Below are 18,044 nucleotides of genomic sequence, written 5' to 3' on the forward strand. Positions count from 1 at the left end.
TCCCAGCTTCAGTATTTCCATTTGGCACTGTCCTTCTTTAATCTCTGGCACTAGTTTCTTATGTGTACAATGGGAGTAACAAGCCCTACACTTGAGGTTGTTGAAGGTCTAACTTGGTGTACATCACATCACTGGTGTGTTGATGATGCTTTAAACATAATCTTTTCTTTAGCCCTTGACTTCCTGGCTGACTGGACCATTTATGACAACTCCCAATGTAACATGACAAGGGATGTTTTGCTCATTTTTCCCCTACTGCCCTGGAACAAAGGGAACATAATCAAGCATGGAAATATTATTTGATATCAGCTTCAAAAACAGTTACACTGTGTTTGATATGCAATGCCAGTGTGTGATACTGGATCTATTAGCTATTAATATTAGATTGCCCACTTTGTGCAGTATGTATTGGTAGCACAACCCTATCCAGAAGTCCAGCTGGGAGCAATGAAACCTGGGCTTTTAGTTGCGCCTGAGTGTTTTCCTTCTCAAGCTGCCTAGTGGAGGCTGGATGAACACATGGAATTACAGCCTTCAGTGGCTTTCTCTGGGATTTGCCAATGAGACAAATGGGGTCTGGGGAACAGAATGGTTTTCTCACCTCCAGATGGCCTTGAGTGTTCCTTAGAGTCTATCTCTCAGGGGGTCTTACTCTGTCACCTTGTGTCTGTCTGGCTGAAAGCTCACAGGGAACACTTGAATGTGGAGAGTAGGCTGGAGAATATAAAAGAGGAGTTGCAATGAAGTAGGGTCTCAAACAATGTTGGCAAGGAGGAGGAAGAAGGGAGGGAGGAAGAGAAAAAGCAAAACGAGGAAGAAAAAAGAACGAGTACAAAAAAAAAAAAAAAAAGAAAAGGAACCGGAACAAGAAAAAGACATGGAATTTACTAGGATATTACTATACATCCTTGAGGTGGTTTGAATGAAAATGGTCCCCAGAGGTCCATAGGGAGCCAAACTATTGGGAGGTGTGACCTTGTTGGTGTAGGTGTGGCCTTGTTGGAGTAGGTTGGCCTTGTTGGAGTGGGTGTGGTCTTGTTGGAGTAGGTGTGGCCTTTTTGGTGTGGGTGTGGCCTTGTTGGATTAGATGTGTCACTGGGGGTGGGCTTTGAGGTTTCAGATGCTCAAGTCAGGCCCAGTGTCACTCTCTCTATTCTTGCCAATACAGATGTGGAACTCTCAGCTCCTTCTCCGGCACCATGTCTGCCTGCATGCTGCCATGCTTCCCACCATGATGATAATGGACTGAACCTCTGAAACTGTCAACCAACCCAGATTAAATGTTTCCCTTTATAAGAGTTGCCATGGTCATGTGTCTCCTCACAGCAATAGAGACCCCAACTAAGACCGTCCTGCACTCGTTTTGTCTAATTTTCACAGTGATGCTACCATGCGGAATTGCTCACTCTTTTGTGGTACTGAGAATGGACGTAGACCCTCGAGCGAGCTGTGCACAGCTTCTACCGCTGTGCCACCCTCGGCACTTGGTTTACTCTGCATTTGCGACGGCATTTGGTTAAGTTGTGCAGGCTAACTTTGAACTTGCTCTGGCAGAAAAAGAGGCCTTGAATTTGCAATCCCCCTGAGCAGCTGCTATCACAGATCTGTGCCTCACTCATCAACAGTAAGTCAAGTCCCTTAGTGCCATCAAGATTGCTCTGTGCATTTCCCCAGGCAGTTGTGTTTTCTTTTAATATTTATTTTTTATTTCATTTGCATTGATGCTTTGCCTACATGTGTGTCTGTATGAGGATGTCAGATGCCCTGCAACTGGAGTTACAGACAGTTGTGAGCTGCCATGTGGGTCCTGGGAACTGTACCTGGAGCCTTTGGAACAGTTAAGAGCAGTCAGAGCTCTTAAGCACTGAGCCAGCTCTCCAGGCCGGCAGTTGTGGTTTTCAAACATTCCTCCTCTCAGTCAAATCCAAACTCCTCGGCATGCCTCCAATGTCCTACATGAACAAAGCTCCCATAGTTGAGGGGACCATATTAACACCAGCTAAGCTCTGGATCATTAGAAAGCAAAATAGGGGAGGCTTTCAAATCTATCCTGTGCTTCTCACAATACTGAATTTTCCCCGACCCACCATATTTAGTGGGTGGGAAATACACCAAACCCGACCTATCCCACCCCAAACTAGAGAACCTTCAATGTCTAGTAAAAGCCCAGCATTTCAATGATGCTTGCCCCAGGTTCTCGTTGGGGCCAGAGGAAGTCCATATTGAACCCATGAGTTCCAGTCTCAGCACCACACATGTGCCCTGGAAGTCGCCTGGGCTCTGCCTCTGTAACTTCTCTGTAACTTTGTGAGATGGTTGCGAGGGATAATTTAATTACAGATCTTCAAAGGTAGCATATTTTCCATGTTACAATCTTGCCAAACTTCTGGATTCAGATATGCTCATACTTATATGTGTACACACATGTACTCTACATGTTCTGTAGCACATGTGTTTTCACCTTTAAGGCAAAACCCAAAATGTTCAGTGGGCATGGGATAGATCAAGTGGTTGCTGGGGCAGATTGCAGCCCTAATGTTTTTCTCTGGTGCTTTTGACATCTTATTAATCAACACAGCATGATAAAACCTCTAAGTTCCCTTCTAGGACCCAAATAATTCCAAGAGCTCTTTCTCTTTTTTTGTTGGGTGGAACATGGGATGGTCCCAAAATGGATCTTAGAAATCAGCCCTACATGGCTCTTACCACCGGGATGCAGAGTTGAGTGACATTCATCTTGCCTTAGACCAGCCTTTTTAAAATGGTACTGCCCTTGAGTTAAGCAGCTGGTCTTTCATATCCCTCATGATTTTCATCTTAGTGTGAGTTCATTTCTAGTCCTTTATGATGGAAGGCCTCAGAAAAGATAATGGCTATTGATAGGGCTGGACAGAGGAACTGCCAAGGTAAGAGAACACAGGGTGAGGTAGGGCTTCTGATGTCCATGGCAATCTCTGTCCAGGTCACACTGCTTCAGAGCAAGACACTTTTCCAGAAGCAGAAGGCTAGTCTTCGGGTCAAAGCATCAGCTGAGAGTAGATGGGTTACCTGTGTGAGCCAGCCAAGTCCTTGAGCACCCGCTCACTAGACATCCACACACTGTCATCTGCCTTGCTAAAGTTTCAGCTTACAGCGAGTTTTGTTGTTATTATTGCTAGTCTCTGGCTGTCATTTTGAAGCTTTTTCCCCCCACAGATTTTAATTGAATGTTCCAGAGGGGAGATATTTCTAGCATATAGTTTTGAACTTTTGCCTCATATTGTGACCAATTAAAATCTGACTAACCACAGAATACACTTTTCTTTTGCTTCATGTATCACCCCCAACAGAGAGAATGGAGTCTGAATGCCATAATATTATTTTCCATGCTGCTTGGATTTAAATAAGAGAAAAGATTTTTTTGTATGTGTGTGAAGTTCTTTGAAAACTTTTTGACAACCCCATTTGCTGAATCCCTCCCTCATTCCATGGATAAACTGGATGGAATTTTCTAGTCTGCTTTTTCTCCTCACGTCAAACCTCCTTATATAATACAAAGCAGAGCTGATCTCTGCGTGACTGAGAGCCAGGCTATGTTGGATGGTGCTTAAATGGGATGTTAATATACAAAGCAAGGATTCAAATCCATAGACCCAGCCCTGCCAGCACTTCTCCCTCCTTCCCCCGTCCTTTCCCCACACACCCCTAGCACCTTCTCTGGATGCTCAGCCGCTTCTCCATGAACAGTCTCGCGATGCACGTTGCCAGTGATGCTGACCACTGCCTCGCTTGTTTTTTGCTGCTGGAACAGTATAGCCCAGACTGAGTGCTTTGTAAACCTCTGCCATGTGTTTGGCTGTGTGCATGTGTGTGCATGTCTGTGTACATGTGTGTGCATGTCTGTGTGCATGTGTGTGCATGTATCTGTGTGTATGTGTGTGTGCGTGTGTATGTGTATGTGCATGCATGTGTCTGTGCATACGTGTGCATACGTGCACGTGCACATGCATGTCTGTATGCATGTGTGTGTGCATGTGTGTGTGCATGTGTGTGTGCGTGTGTAGAGTCAGAACACAACCTACGGTGTCTGTCCTCACCTTCCACCTTGGAGGAAGCAGGGTCTTATTGATGCTGTAAACGCCTGGCTAACTGACCCTAAACTTCTGAGGATTCTCCCTCCTGTGCCTCCATTTTCCTATAGGAGGGCTAGGATTACAGACATACCACCTCATCTGGCTTTTATGCGGGTTCTCGAATCCAAGCGCATGTGCGCAAACTTGTATGCCAAGCATCCCATCAGCAGAGCCATCTCCCCCAGCCCTTTAAAGCGTTTTATTATGGATTAAGTTTTTAGCACTAAACTTTGGGGCACACAATCAAACCTGGAACGTCAGCGAGCACATTGTAGATGAACCATTCCTAAGCAGCCAGTGTTTTGTCTTTGGCCCTGCTCAGCATCCCCTTCTTCCCTAAGCTTGCTCACTCTCCCTTATTTCTCAAACTAGGGATGTCTGCATGATTCTTTCTTCCCCAAAGCACAGCTTCTAGCATAGTCGCCATTGCTCTGTATTCCTCTTTCATTACCCGCTTCCTGGGAGATCATCCCATGCTCCTAACTACAACCTTCTTAGCTTCATTTGCACTTGACCCACTGAAATGACCTCCAGCTATACTGTTCTATGGGCAGTGTACTAAGGATTTGGAGGCTCAACCAAGAAGGACCTGGAATTGAAACAAGACTTTGGAAATAAGGGCAATTTTTAGAAAATGATGCTTAAAATTGAATTGTCTTTTTTTTTGAAAGGATAGTGTTTTGTGGGTGGGGGATGTATATGTTTCCCAAGCGATAATTAGCCTGGAGATGTTTAGACACATATATGGTGATGAAAAGGTTCTCTGGTGAAAAGGACAGTGGGGGCCACCAATGGCCTTGCCTGTCCTTGACAAGAGATGTCTGGGGTAGTGATACAGATCTTGCCTTCCTGAAGGAAGCTGCAACCAGCAGGAAATATGGCAGGCAAATGAGACAGGACAGGCTGACTGCCACTTGCTCTCTTGGCTAGTAAGGCTCTGGGTATTACACCCACCCCTCGGCCTTCTCATCAGGCCCTCCCTATCTGTTCTCTCATCTGCTGTCTTTGGTTAAGAGGGAAAGCGACGCCTTGCTAGAGCGTTCGCCGGATCATCTGCTGCTCTAAGTCATCACCTCTAGTCCACTGAGCCAAATTGGAAAACAGTGACAACCCAGGAAGTGCTTCCCTTCCCTGCTTCTGCAAGGTTGTTTGGAAGACAGACTTACTAGGTATTCCAAGAGCTAGCCTCAAACTCTAGAATCCTCCTGTCAGCCTACTGTGTGCTGGGAATATAGGTGTGTGATAATACCAATGGATAAGGTGCCTTCTTAATCAAGAAAACGAACACATGAGACAATGCTCTCCTCCCCTGCCGCACCTCCCATCCTTGTTGCTTCAACCATGGCTGTGTCCTGTAAAGATAATTGCAGTGCCCAAAGCTGAAGCGTCCGATTGAGGTCTTGCCCTCTGTGCTGAGGATGCCAACCAGGGTCTGGCACTGCCCATTCTGAAGCAGACTGGTGAGCGAGCAGAGAATATCCATTCATCTCACATAAGCCACAGAAGAACTAACAGATGGTGAGTCATTAGACTTTTAGTCACTACTGGCCCAGCCTGGATTTGAACCTGTGACCCCAGGTAAAGGACTTTATGTTGTAATATAAATGCCTGAAGGGCTTAAGGACCTTCAAAACCATCCCCTCTTAAAGGAGCACTTTTAGGCATTTAAAGAGAAATGGAAGTAGAAGAAGAAATGAAGGGGGAAAGAAAAAAGAACAGAAGGAAAATTCTGTCTCACATGACCCAGCATAAGCTGTTGCATGTGTGTACAGGTATGTATATGCACATATATGTGTATGTGTGTACACGTATGTGTATGCACATGTATGTGTATGTGTGTACATGTATGTGTATGCACATGTATGTGTATTTGAAGGTCTATTGAATGCCATTCCTCAAGTGGTCTCCACTTTTGTTTGAAACAGCCCAGAATGCAGCACTTAGCCAGGCTGTCTGGCCAGGGAACCTGGAGGACCTGCCTGTTTTTCTACCTACCCAGCCCCGGGTTACAAGGGTGAGCCACCAGACACAGTTGTTTTTGTTTTGTTTTGTTTTCTTTTCTTTTTTGTCTTTCGAGACAGCGTCTCTGTAACTTTGGAGCTTGTCCTGGAACTAGCTCATGTAGACCGGGCTGGCCTCCAATTCACAGAGATCTGCCTGTTTCTGCCTCCTGAGTGCTGAGATTAAAGGTGTGTGCCACCACTGCCTAACTCAAACACAGGCTTTTAAACATGGTTTCTGGGGGTAGAATTCAGGTCACTGTGCTTACAGGATAAGCGTGTCACCGCTGGGCCATCTGCCCAGTCTCCAAAGCTGTTGCTTTTTAAAAGTTTTGCGCCATCTGAAGGTGGATGCCTCCGACTATGGCATCACAGTGCTCTCTGGAACTACGCTCTCCTCTCTGTCCTCCCCTCTGCTTCCTTGACCATCTTCATTCGATTACCTAATAACTGGGGCTATTTACTCCTCCCTGAGAAAACGACTTCCCCTCACGGGGACCAGGGTTTCTTACCTGTATTCCTGGTGGATACACAGACTCTGGGACTGGCAGAGTCCTAGTGCAGGAACCTGAGAGGCAAACTTTGCCCAGAGAAGAAAAGGCTCTCTGCACTCCATACCCATTGAGACCCACGTCATTCACTGGATGAGAGCAGTCAGGCTGCTCTGAGGACGGCCCTTTGGGGGCAAATGGGAGTCTGACCTTCCGCCAAGAAATGACAAGGGGCTTCCCTGTCCCCAGCCACAGGCTTAGTTGGCCTCAGCTCTGACAGACGCCTGAGTCTAAATTCATAAGAGACACTAACAGGAACCATCCCATGAAATTGGTTTTCACCCACAGACATGGGAGGCAATATATTTTATTTTATTTTACTTTCAGATGAAGTCTCGCTATATATCCTAGACCGGCCTCAATGTCCCAATTCTCCTGCCTCAGCTTCCTTGAGTGTTGGGATTATAGGTAGGCACCACATAGACATAGAGTAAAATGTCCGTTGTTTAAAAATATCAGTATATACCCAGTTAAAACAGTAGGCACAGCCAGGGATGATGGTGGATTTCTAACATCAAAACACTCAGAGGCTGAGGCAGGAGAATCTGTGAGCTATGCAGTGATATACTGTCTCAAAAACAAAACAATAACAAAAGGCATCTGGGCAAATGAGACGACAAAACCTGACCATAAACCGGGGTGAATAGAAAGGGCAATCTAAGCAAACGCACAGATAACCAAGCTTTCTGACATTATCGTAGGAGTTATTACCCCTTCACTCTTTATTCCCTGTCACCCACGGCAATGGACTATTGATGATGACCACCAATCAACATCTGCGTCCTGGTCAACACTGTACCCACCACGCTTCCTGTGACCAGGTCATCCGTGTGATCTCGGCCCCATTCTGCCTCACTCCCAGCATGAGATCCACTTCATGGAGCAAACCTCCCAGGAAGAGCACAGGGCTTCTTCTACAGCTTTCCTTCTTCATCTTGCAGCAAAGGCACTGCCCCTGCCAGTGCCTACCATCAACTGCTTGGCCTGTGTCTTACCTGCCACTCACTCCCCTTTCCTAGAACCTTTGCTTGCTCAGTGCTCAGTTTAGTTCCCTTTCACATATGTAAATGCCTCTCAAGAAAATTCTTCCCATTGGTTAGTTAAATTGTCTCTGTTTTGATATCACAATTATTTGGTCTTTAAAATTATCTTTATTATTTATATATGTGAATGCGCATAGACAAGGGTGTGAAGGTGGCTTTTGAGGTCAAAAGAGGACATGGGATCCCGTAGAGCTTGAGTTACAAGCAGTTGTGAACTGTCCAATGTGGGTCCTGGTAACTGAACTCTGGTCGTCTGTGAGAATAGCAAGTACTCCCTAACCACTGAGCCATCTCTCCATCCCTTATTCATGAGAATTCCATGAATGTGTACAATGAAATTTGATCGTATCTGCCCCCATTTATCTCTTCCAAACCTCAGTACTCTCCACCAGCTTCAAGCCTCTGTCTCTGTCTCTTTCCCTCTCCCTTTCCTTCCCTCTCTGACTCTCTGTCTCTCTCTGTCTCTGTCTCTTCCTCTCTCTATTCCTCCCCCTGGCTATGGGACTACCCACTGGAACAACAAAAAAAGAGCGAGCTTTTCTCCCCCAGAAGCTGTCAACTGCCAACAGCTTCTAGGCCTGGAGAGCACCTCCCCTGCTGGGTCAGAATTCTGTCTGCTTTTGTCCTCAGCAGGTCCTGGGCGGGTAACGACAGCTGCTGCATGTTCGTGAGCACAAGAACACCAACTATGCTATCCTGAAGACAGCATCGCGCAGCATTTCTCCCATTGTCTTGCCTGATGTTGATAGTCCAGGCTAGCCTTGGACTCACTATGTGGCCCAGGCTGGCTAACAATGGATCCTTCTGCCTCAGTCACCCAAGAACTGGGGTTGCAGGCAAAACCCACCACATTCAATTAATATTTCTTTTGCTTTGTTTTATTTCCTTTGTGTTCCACATTTGGTATGTAAAGCGGTCTAGCCTCTAGATATCACCCTGCTTCAGCTTCCCAAGTGTTAGGATTACAAGCATGTGCCATTACACCCTGCCCTGGTGAAGCAGCCTAAATCCTGTTTGTAGATAATTGCCAACTTCAGTCCCATCATTTTATCCCTTCCCTTCACAGAATGGTTTCTAGAAGGATTTTTCTCAATCTATTTCCATGTAATGACGCCTCAGGTTCCATACTGAACCCACTCAGCAGGGTCCTCGTCCCTTCACCGGTGGCTCCAGTTCCTGATAAGATCCCAGGGGCTAATCCAATGCATGCCTTCTGCTCACTCTTCCTGGTACTGGCACCTACTGCTCCGCAGAGTGGAGCGGACACACTCTCGAAGTCCCACAGGCCTCCTAGGTCTTCTCTGAGGAGTCTCTCCGTCCCTCCCATTTCTCACTGTCCTCCTTTTTCACATGAATTCCTGTCTGACTATTGAAGGTTACAGTACTGTAGGTCTTGGTCTTTAGGTTTATGATCTATATATTTTGCCCCCAAAAGTTCTCCTAGACTTTGGATTTAATTACCAAACCATGACATATCCCCCAATATGCCAAACAATCACTAGTATATTGATGGGAGACTCCCTATCTGCGTTGAAGATCCAAAGATTCTGTCACCTGTTGGATTCCCCCCTTTTTTTCTGTCTAAAAGACCCCATTTGAGGCTCACCAGGTTCAAAAGCAAACTCAGTGTCTGTCCTGGAGAAATGACCTTCTCAAAGGTTGCTCTCCCAATAAATGCGTTTCCTCCACCCATTTAGTCACGCCAGCTAAACCCTGGGGTCATCCTCGATGCTCCTTCCTCCAGACTCAGTTCTGTGAACCCTCTGCTAAGTGTTTCCAAGTGTATATCTTCTCTCCCCAAATCTGGCACCTTACATCCATGTCCCACTCCAGGTCCTCCCCTGGGCCCACAACGCTTTCTCCCTGCTGTAACTTCCTATAGCTTTCAGGATTCCACACTGTGCCCACTGCCCGCTTCTTCAATCTTGCCTCTAATATCCCTTCACCCCTTCCTCCTCTGCCCCCTCTGGACTCTTTGCCCCGTGTACCTGGGGATTCTTCTATCATAAGGCCTCTGCACGTATCTAGATTCTTCTCTCTGTTCCCTTTAACTAGTCAATGCCAATTTCTCCCTTCCATCCCAGCTGGATTGATTATTGCTTACCAGCTTTGTTAATTTCTGTAATTAAATCAAATCTCCTTATCCATTTCATGGGGCCTGCCCTTCTGGGCCTCTCTTGAATGGCACTCAGAATGTTTGCTTTTGTGTTATAGGAGTTGTATGTCTGATATACATTTACAGTATGAGGCGGAGCTACTCAACAACTTTCACTGAATAAGTAAATGATTAAATAAGTAAAAATTATTATTCCAAAAGGGGAAGATGAACATTTCTGCTATGAAAGTAAGAAACCTTCTAGGAGACTGCCACAGCAGTGACCTGAAGTCCACCAGCATTGCAGGTCACTGGCCAGAGGGCATTTACCTCTTTCTATGTAGGGAAACAGTTAAGAGGTAAACACAGAAGAGGGGCTGATAGGGATCAGCTTAGTTATTGATCAGGCTGAATTGGGGAGCCATGCTTGACTAATGGCTACAGCTGTGTTTCCTAACATTTCCCTGTGGATTTGAATTTTCCAGATTCACCTGTGCAGGGGCAGACCACGGCCCGTGAAACTTTGCTGCAGGGATGGAAGACACGTGTGCACAGAGGCAAAGATCCGGGTGCAGCTCCACCAGAGGCTGAGAGGGAAGCTTAGCAGAGCAGGTCTGAAATGTCTCCTGCAGACACACCTCACTCCCTGGGGAGGAATCCTGAAAGGACCAAGCCTGAAGAAGGTCCGTGGCAGAAGCCCTACTCAGAGAAACTTCTCATAAAGCCAGAGTGGAGACTCCCTAAGCAATACTAAAGTAATGAGTGTGCAAATATTAGTGTGGTTTTATTTAGAGTAAGAAATCTGGTTGTTTAAGAAAGGAAGCAAAGACCCTTTTCATTTTCCTGTGAGTGGAATTCATGAATTCTCTTTGCTGTTTTCTTTTGCCTGATCAGCTATGATTTAATTGGCTGTTGTTGCAAAATTACATTTCATTTTGTCAGGATGATTCATTTATATTATAAATGTATTATACCTCGATGCATATGTTGTTAATTATCTGAAAATTTCTATTTTATGAACTATCTGAACATATTCTCCTATATTGATTCGAAGTACTTGATTTGTTATACAATATTTAAAATTAAGCTGGCTGTACAATTTAGGGATTCTTTCTGCTGCAAATAACAGAATTTTCAGCTGGTGATGCCTTAAATATTAAAGAAAAAATATGTCGTCTATCAGAAGCTAAGATGTGGTTATACATCGCAACAGCAATACAACAGAGTCACCAAGCATCCAAATGCTTTCTTTTTCTTTTATGAGCCTACATAGCTCAGGCAGGTTTTGAACTACTGATTCTAGTGTATCTATCTCCTGAGTGGTGGGAGTCCAGATGTGAGCCTGACTGCTAGCTATTTGCAGTTCTGTTCACACCAGATGTGTTGACGTTTTGCTCCCAGGCTTGTTGCCTCAAGTTTACAACATGATCCTCATAGGCTGAAATGGTCCACCACCATCAAGACAATTAGAAATCAAGGCCTCCATTGATTTCTCTTCCCTCTGTGTCTTTTATCTGAAAAGAGCCCCTCTCCAGCAGAGTTAGTGGACAAACATCAGTGTCACCGCTGGCTCCAAGGAAGGCTGGGAAATGGGTACATGCATGCTACAGTTAGTTGATACTCAACATTGCACCACCTGGGGTGGGTGCACGGCTCTGATGAATGAAGCCAAAAACTACCAGTAAAGGAGAAGAGGTGTTTGAATAAGCAAGGAATAATGCCCCCCACCCAGTGTGTGTGTATGTGACTCAACTGTACCCCAAAGGTGCTCGTAATTCTATGATATGAATCATTAATTCTTTTGGGGGTGACTAGAAGTGGAAATGGCATAATCCAGGAGATGTAAGTGCCAAGCTCCCCTAAGACTTGCTTAGCCATCCTAGCAGTTCCCTGGTCTCAGGACAGCCAGGCCTATAGAATGTCTGGGAACAGAGAAGGGAGGGTGCTGAGCACTGCTAGATAGCAAGTCGGTGGAAGACAGTCTTGCATTGCCCACAAGCTGAGCCAGGAGGGGGGGGCGGGCGAGGACAGAAGAGGTAGATCAGTATGTATAGGATGTTCAGGGGCCAAATCTGACTGCTTTGTGGCAGAAGGAGAGAGGGGATGAAGTGGGGAGGAAGGAACACCTGAAGGACTGGAACTTCTGGGGATGAACAGTCTGGAATTTGTTCATTGGAGAGTGAGAAGCCTCATGGTCTATAAGCAGAATGAGGGGATGCAGACAGGAGCAGATTAGGTTAGGGTAGGAGAAAACAGCTGTGAGGTCACTGCAGTGCCCAGGGATGGAGATCTGAGTCAGAGCACCAGCAAGGCCAGTAGGATGGACTGGGAATGGCCTGTTAACCCCTGTTCAGCAGGAGCAGTAGTGAAGACCACAGGCCCTCCAAGCAGACACAGACACATTTCGTACAATGGCCTCCAGTTCTGACTGCTAACCCGATGAAAACAGAGTTGATTTTAAATAATGAAGGGAACCATCAGAGGGTTGCACCAGTAGGCATCTTTCCCCCCCAAACAATCGCTCTTCTAGTTGCTCATGGCCTGGTCTCACAGAAATGGCCCATCGACACTCCAGGAAATGAAGAGGGTTATCGGAAGAACAGTTCCCTGGCACCACCGCCTAGAGGTGCCTGCACTTCCCACCCACAGGGCGGCATTTCACATACGGGTCAGGGGCAACAACATGGATTGGGCCAAGAAACAAAGCTCATGTGGTGGTGCAGAACCCCCCCAGCTCTTGCTTTTCCTGATCTGGGTGCTGCTCCTGTAAAGGTACAAGCAAATACAACCTTTCAACAGAGCAGCCAAGGGGCACCACCACCATCTTTCCCAGAAAGCCCACTGCCTGCTGCCCTATTGGTTGTTACTGTGACTTGCAGTCAAAAGCATTTTTAATGCAAAAACAGGGTTCCCCTCCTGGAGAATTCATTTTCAGTCTTTAGGGGGACTGAAACCAAGAGGCCGCTCCTCAGAGATATGCCCCTTGTGGTGGTTGGCATTGTCAGGTTGGCACAACCTTGAATCTCTTTGAAGGAAAGTCTCAAATGGGAGATTATTTACACTGGACTAGCTCGTGGGTGTGTCTGTGGGTTCCTACTTTAGTTAAGTTAATGGTATAGAAAGATCCCGCCCACTGTGGGCAGTACTATTCCCTAGGTGGGGATGGGTGGATCCTGAGCTATATAAGGGTGGAATAATGGAGCTAAGTACAAGCAAGGGCACATGCATGCATTTCTTTCTTCTGCTTCTGAGTGTAGATGTGATGGGACTAGGTATTTGAAGTTCTTGCCTTGACGCTCCCACAGTGACGGACTATAATCTGGAATTGTCAGATGAAACAAACCCTATCCTTTGCCAAGTTGCTCTTCGTCAGGGTGTTCTGTCACAGCAACAGAAACAAAACAAGAACACCATCCGAATGCATAGTAAACCAGCTGCAGGTAACTTTTCATTTGCTACAAGGTGTTGGGTAAATCATGGACGCCCAGGCAAGATCACTGCTTTCATGTGGCCATTCTGCCACCCACCCTCTTAGTGACTGGGAGATGCTGAGGCTTCCCATCTGTGAAATGGTAATCACCTATAGCTATGTTTTGAGAAATCAATAAGATGGCATTGCTAAGGTATTTAAGCTCAATGCTTGGTCAGGGTTAACACTCAATAAATGTTAAGCACTGTATCTTCTGGACCCGGGGTCACCTGGACAAATGCTGTGCACACTTATTTTAACGGACACATCTTCTCTAAGCAGCATGCCAACAAGTCAGCAAATATTTATTAAGTGGCCATGAGCTGCAAGGTTTGGAGCTAAACATACCGAATTTATGCTCAAGGATGGCACACTGCCTACCTAAATGGAATTTTCTGCCTGACAAGGAGGTTTAGTTTTTCATGGTCAGTCTAGCTGCATAAAAAAGCTAACCTTACAGATAAAGAGACAGCTGTCTCTGTGATGTGATTCCAACGTGCTTAGGACATCTGTATAGACAGTGCACATCCAGGAAGTAGGGATTAAACTCAGACCAATGGTTTAACATTGCTCTGAAATTTGTGTTCCTAGAGAATGGACTCAGTCTACCTGTCCCAGCTCTCCTTGCTTTGCAATTCCTGCATAAATGAGAGTCCCTTTACAGGCCTTTATTTATGCCTATGTAGCCCCCAACCACAGCCTGGTCTACAAATTAAACATTTCTTCTCATCACCAAATATTTCTTAAAAATGCAAATATCTAAGGCTAGAGAAATGGCTCGGTGGTGAAGAGTTCTTGATGCTCTTGTAGAGAACCTGAGTTCAGTTCTCAGCACCTACATGATCCTCACAGTGTCAGCAATTCCAACTGCAGGGGGTCTAATGCCCTCTTCTGGCCTCAGTGGACAACTCTGACAGCAGGCATGTGATCTACATACATACATGCAGGCAAACACCCACACTCATAAACAATAATAACAAATAAAAAAATCCCTGGGAAAGAAAAGGGCTGATGTCAATGCTGTGGGTGTATTTTTTACTAAATACACAGGTAAGTGTATATACATTTAAATGAATATATAAACATATACATCCTCTATGTCAAATTAATTTTCTTAAGGAGAGGCCTTTCTTGGGCACATGTTTGGTCCCCAGAACAAAGCAGCACTAGAGTGGTTCTAAAGGAGGGAGAGAAACTGAAATACCCAAGCATTCTGGTCTGCAATTGGCCTTCTTTGCTCTCTCTCTCTCTGTCCCTCCCTTTCTCCGTCCCTCCCTCCCATCCCTGTAACCAGTCCTTTTCTCTGTAGGCTTGCTTGCCACTGAGCATTGGCCCTGGGCACACACCACATAAGCAGAGAGACAAAGTGGGACCCAGGCTTTATGGAAGCCTTCTACCTGAGAAACCTGAAAATGAGCAAAGGTTCCTTCTCTACAAGGAAAGTCCACGTCACTTGGTGGAAACAAGGGAATAGACACCCTAACACTATAGGGACCTCAGAGAAACCTGATTCTTACAATTCCTGTAAGCATGGATCCCAGTTCATCCCAGTGTGGTTCTGTAGAGGGCAAGCCCAGGCAGGCAGTTCTCACTTTTGAGTGAGGCCCATGATAGTCCCTTCTGTGATGGCACCTAGCTAAGGAAGTCAGTCTAAGAGAAGTTGGGGAAGGCAGTTCCAACCTGTGAGTGATCTCAGAGACAGTTTGCTTCCTGGGATCTCAGTCTAGAGACACTGGAATATGACATCATGAAACTTCCTAAGGCACATGTCTGCTTGGACATTTCCCCTGTAGAGATACCGAGCCCTGAATAAATGACTCTGTAAACGGAGACTGCACTTTTGTTTTCTGGCCTCCCAGACCACAAAACTATATCAATTACAACGCTCTTTGGCCAATGGCTCAGGCATATTCCTAGCTAGCTCTTACATCTCAAATTAACCCCACTTCTATTAATGTATCACCACAAGGCTGTGGCTTATTGGTAAGGTTCTGGTGTCTTTCTCCGTCAGCAGCTAGATGGCATCTGCCTGACTCCACCTCCTCTCTCCCTGCATTTAGTTTAGTTTTCCCACCTACCTATATTCTGCCCTGCCATAGGCTAAAGCAGTTTCTTTATTAACCAATGATAATAAAACATATTCACAGCACACAGAAGGGAATCCCACATCATCTGACCGTAACATTCTTACCCTCAATCTTGACCAATTAATTTCCATTAAGTTCTTTGTCCCCGTTTCTTTGTTGTCAATTTGACTCAACTTGGAGTCATCAAAAAGAGGAAGCCTCAGCTGAAGAAATGCCCAAGTCCACTTGCCTTATAGCAAGTGTGTGGGGCATTGCTTTAATTGCTGATTGATGTATGTATAAGGGCATAGTCCACTGCAGGCTGTACCATCCTTAGGCAGATAGCCCTGAGCTATATAAGATAACTAGCTCATCCTAGGTCAGAGGTGAGTCAGTAACAATGTTCCTACATAATTCATGCTCCAGGTTCCTGCCTTGAGCTCTTGCCCTGACTTTCCTTGGGAGAGACAATGGCCCAGGAGTATAAACCAAATAAACCCTGCCTCCCAAGTTGCTTTTGGTCATGGAGTTTGTCATAGCAACAGAAACGCAAACTAATACAATCTCTAAGAAATTTGGTTTAAGAATTTCAGTCCCCCAAAGTAACCGTGGTTTTAAGTACTTTCTTTTAAAATTTTTTTCTCATGGATGGACTTTTGTGGTGTGGCAAATCTGAAGGCAAAGAAAATCCTCGAACTCATAGAGAAGATCCGCCTGCCTCTGCCTCCCGAGTGCTGGGATTAAACCCTGTCTCGAAAATCAAAAAGAAAGAAAAGAAAAAAGAAAAAAAAAAAAGAAAATCCTAATTTTCATGGTCAACTCCATGGGACTTAGAATAACTCTACCGCCTCAGGGTGTGTTATCAGGTGTTTCCAAGGAGACATAGTTAAGGAATTAGGGTAGCACTATCACCTGCGCCAGGTACAGACTGAGTAAAAGGAGAATGAAAACCGAGCTTCAGAATCCACCTTTCTGCTTCCTGACTGTGGCCCCACTGTAAGCAGTCACCTCGTGATTCTGCAGCTATGTGTCCCCACATGAGGACTATACCTTCAAACTTTGAGCTACCGCATGCCATTCCTTCCTTAAGTTGCTTTTATTACAACAAAAAGGAAAGTTAGCAACTACAGCAAGATTTGCTGAGGCCAATGGTTGAGCCCCCTTGATGATCCATTCGGTGATGCCAAGAACAACTAGATGACAGCAAATGCCTGCCAGGTGCCATGTATGTGAATTTTACAAAAGGGCAGCTCGACAACCAGCCTGCTTAGAGTAACCAAGATACAGTGGAGACATTGGTAGAGCACCTGCTCCCACCTTTGGGGAAGCTATCACCTGGTTGGCCCCCGAGAACGGGTACATGCCAGCCCTTGCTGTCAATGGCTATGCTGTGGCTGGAAACATGCATTTCCGCTGAGCCTGGCTCCAGGTTGCCAAGAGCCTGCACCTGACAAGCAAGCGGCGGGAAGGCCTTCTGATTGACAGTGAGAGCAGAAACAGGTCTGCATTCAGAACAAGTGCTGGCCCAGTCAGGCCACTGAGAGCGACAGCCTAATATCTGATGCCCCTGCCAGTGGAAGACACGAGATAAATTCCTGGCTCAGCAGCCTTCCCTACAGGGTCTAAGGCCGTCCCATCATTCTGAGAATTCAAGGCCTTTGCCTGCATTGACTCCAGAGGACACAACTGCATTGAGCAAAATGGGCACAATAAAATAAGCAGGCAGATCTGGGGAGGTTGTTTGGTCAACAAATGCTTTCTGTGAATGAATGAATTTGATCCCCAGAATCTGCGTGAAAAAGCTAGGCATGGTGACATGCACTTACTATCCTGGTGCTGGATTGGTAGAGACAGGTGGGTCTCTGCAAGTCCCATCAGGCAGCCAGCCAAACCTATTCAATGAGCTCCAGGCTGATAAGAACACTGATCTCAACAAATGAACAAACAACCGAAACAAACAAACAAAACCCCAATATCTGAGGTTGACTTCTGACTTCTGCAAATACACACACACACACACACACGCACCCACATGAACACGTATCCATACACACATACACACTCTCGCCCACACACACCAAAATGACTGAGCAAATAAAGAAATGAGAATAATAAAAGATAAACATACATGTCTTGAAGGAAACATCTTCCCTGGATAAACCACACCAGAGATACAGCCCTAAACCAGAAGATATTTGTGATTGTAAGTCACAAACAAGTCAGCATGTGGCATTGTCAGAAGAGCTACTGGATGTTCAAAGAAACTCAAAAGTCCCGGGAAACAGCCACTTGATGAGCCAACAGTTTGATTTGCAGTGTCACCAGAAATAGAAACTAGCATTATTACAATCTCAACAGTGTGACAATGTACAATCTCTTCACATTTAACATGAGCCAGGCCCCTCCTTCACGCTAGCAGCGATCAGCCACAGTGGTACACAGTCACAACCGTCCACGCGCATTTACACTGTGCTGGCCGTTGCTCCATTGCTTCCAAAGCATTCTGTGATTTCATTTCAGGAGCAAACACTTACACAGAACTCTCTACGTGACAGGCATTGTTCTTTGGATTTTAAAATCATTTAATGCACTCCTCACCAGAACCCCATGAGTTAAGCATGGCAGCCCCACCTCCCATGGTCTCTCTTTCTGCAGCTTCAGTTACTTGTGGCAAACCACAGTACGAGAATATTAAATGAAAATCCCTG

This window comes from Chionomys nivalis, chromosome 14 (assembly GCF_950005125.1).
Source record: "Chionomys nivalis chromosome 14, mChiNiv1.1, whole genome shotgun sequence".
Classification (NCBI taxonomy): Eukaryota; Metazoa; Chordata; class Mammalia; order Rodentia; family Cricetidae; genus Chionomys; species Chionomys nivalis.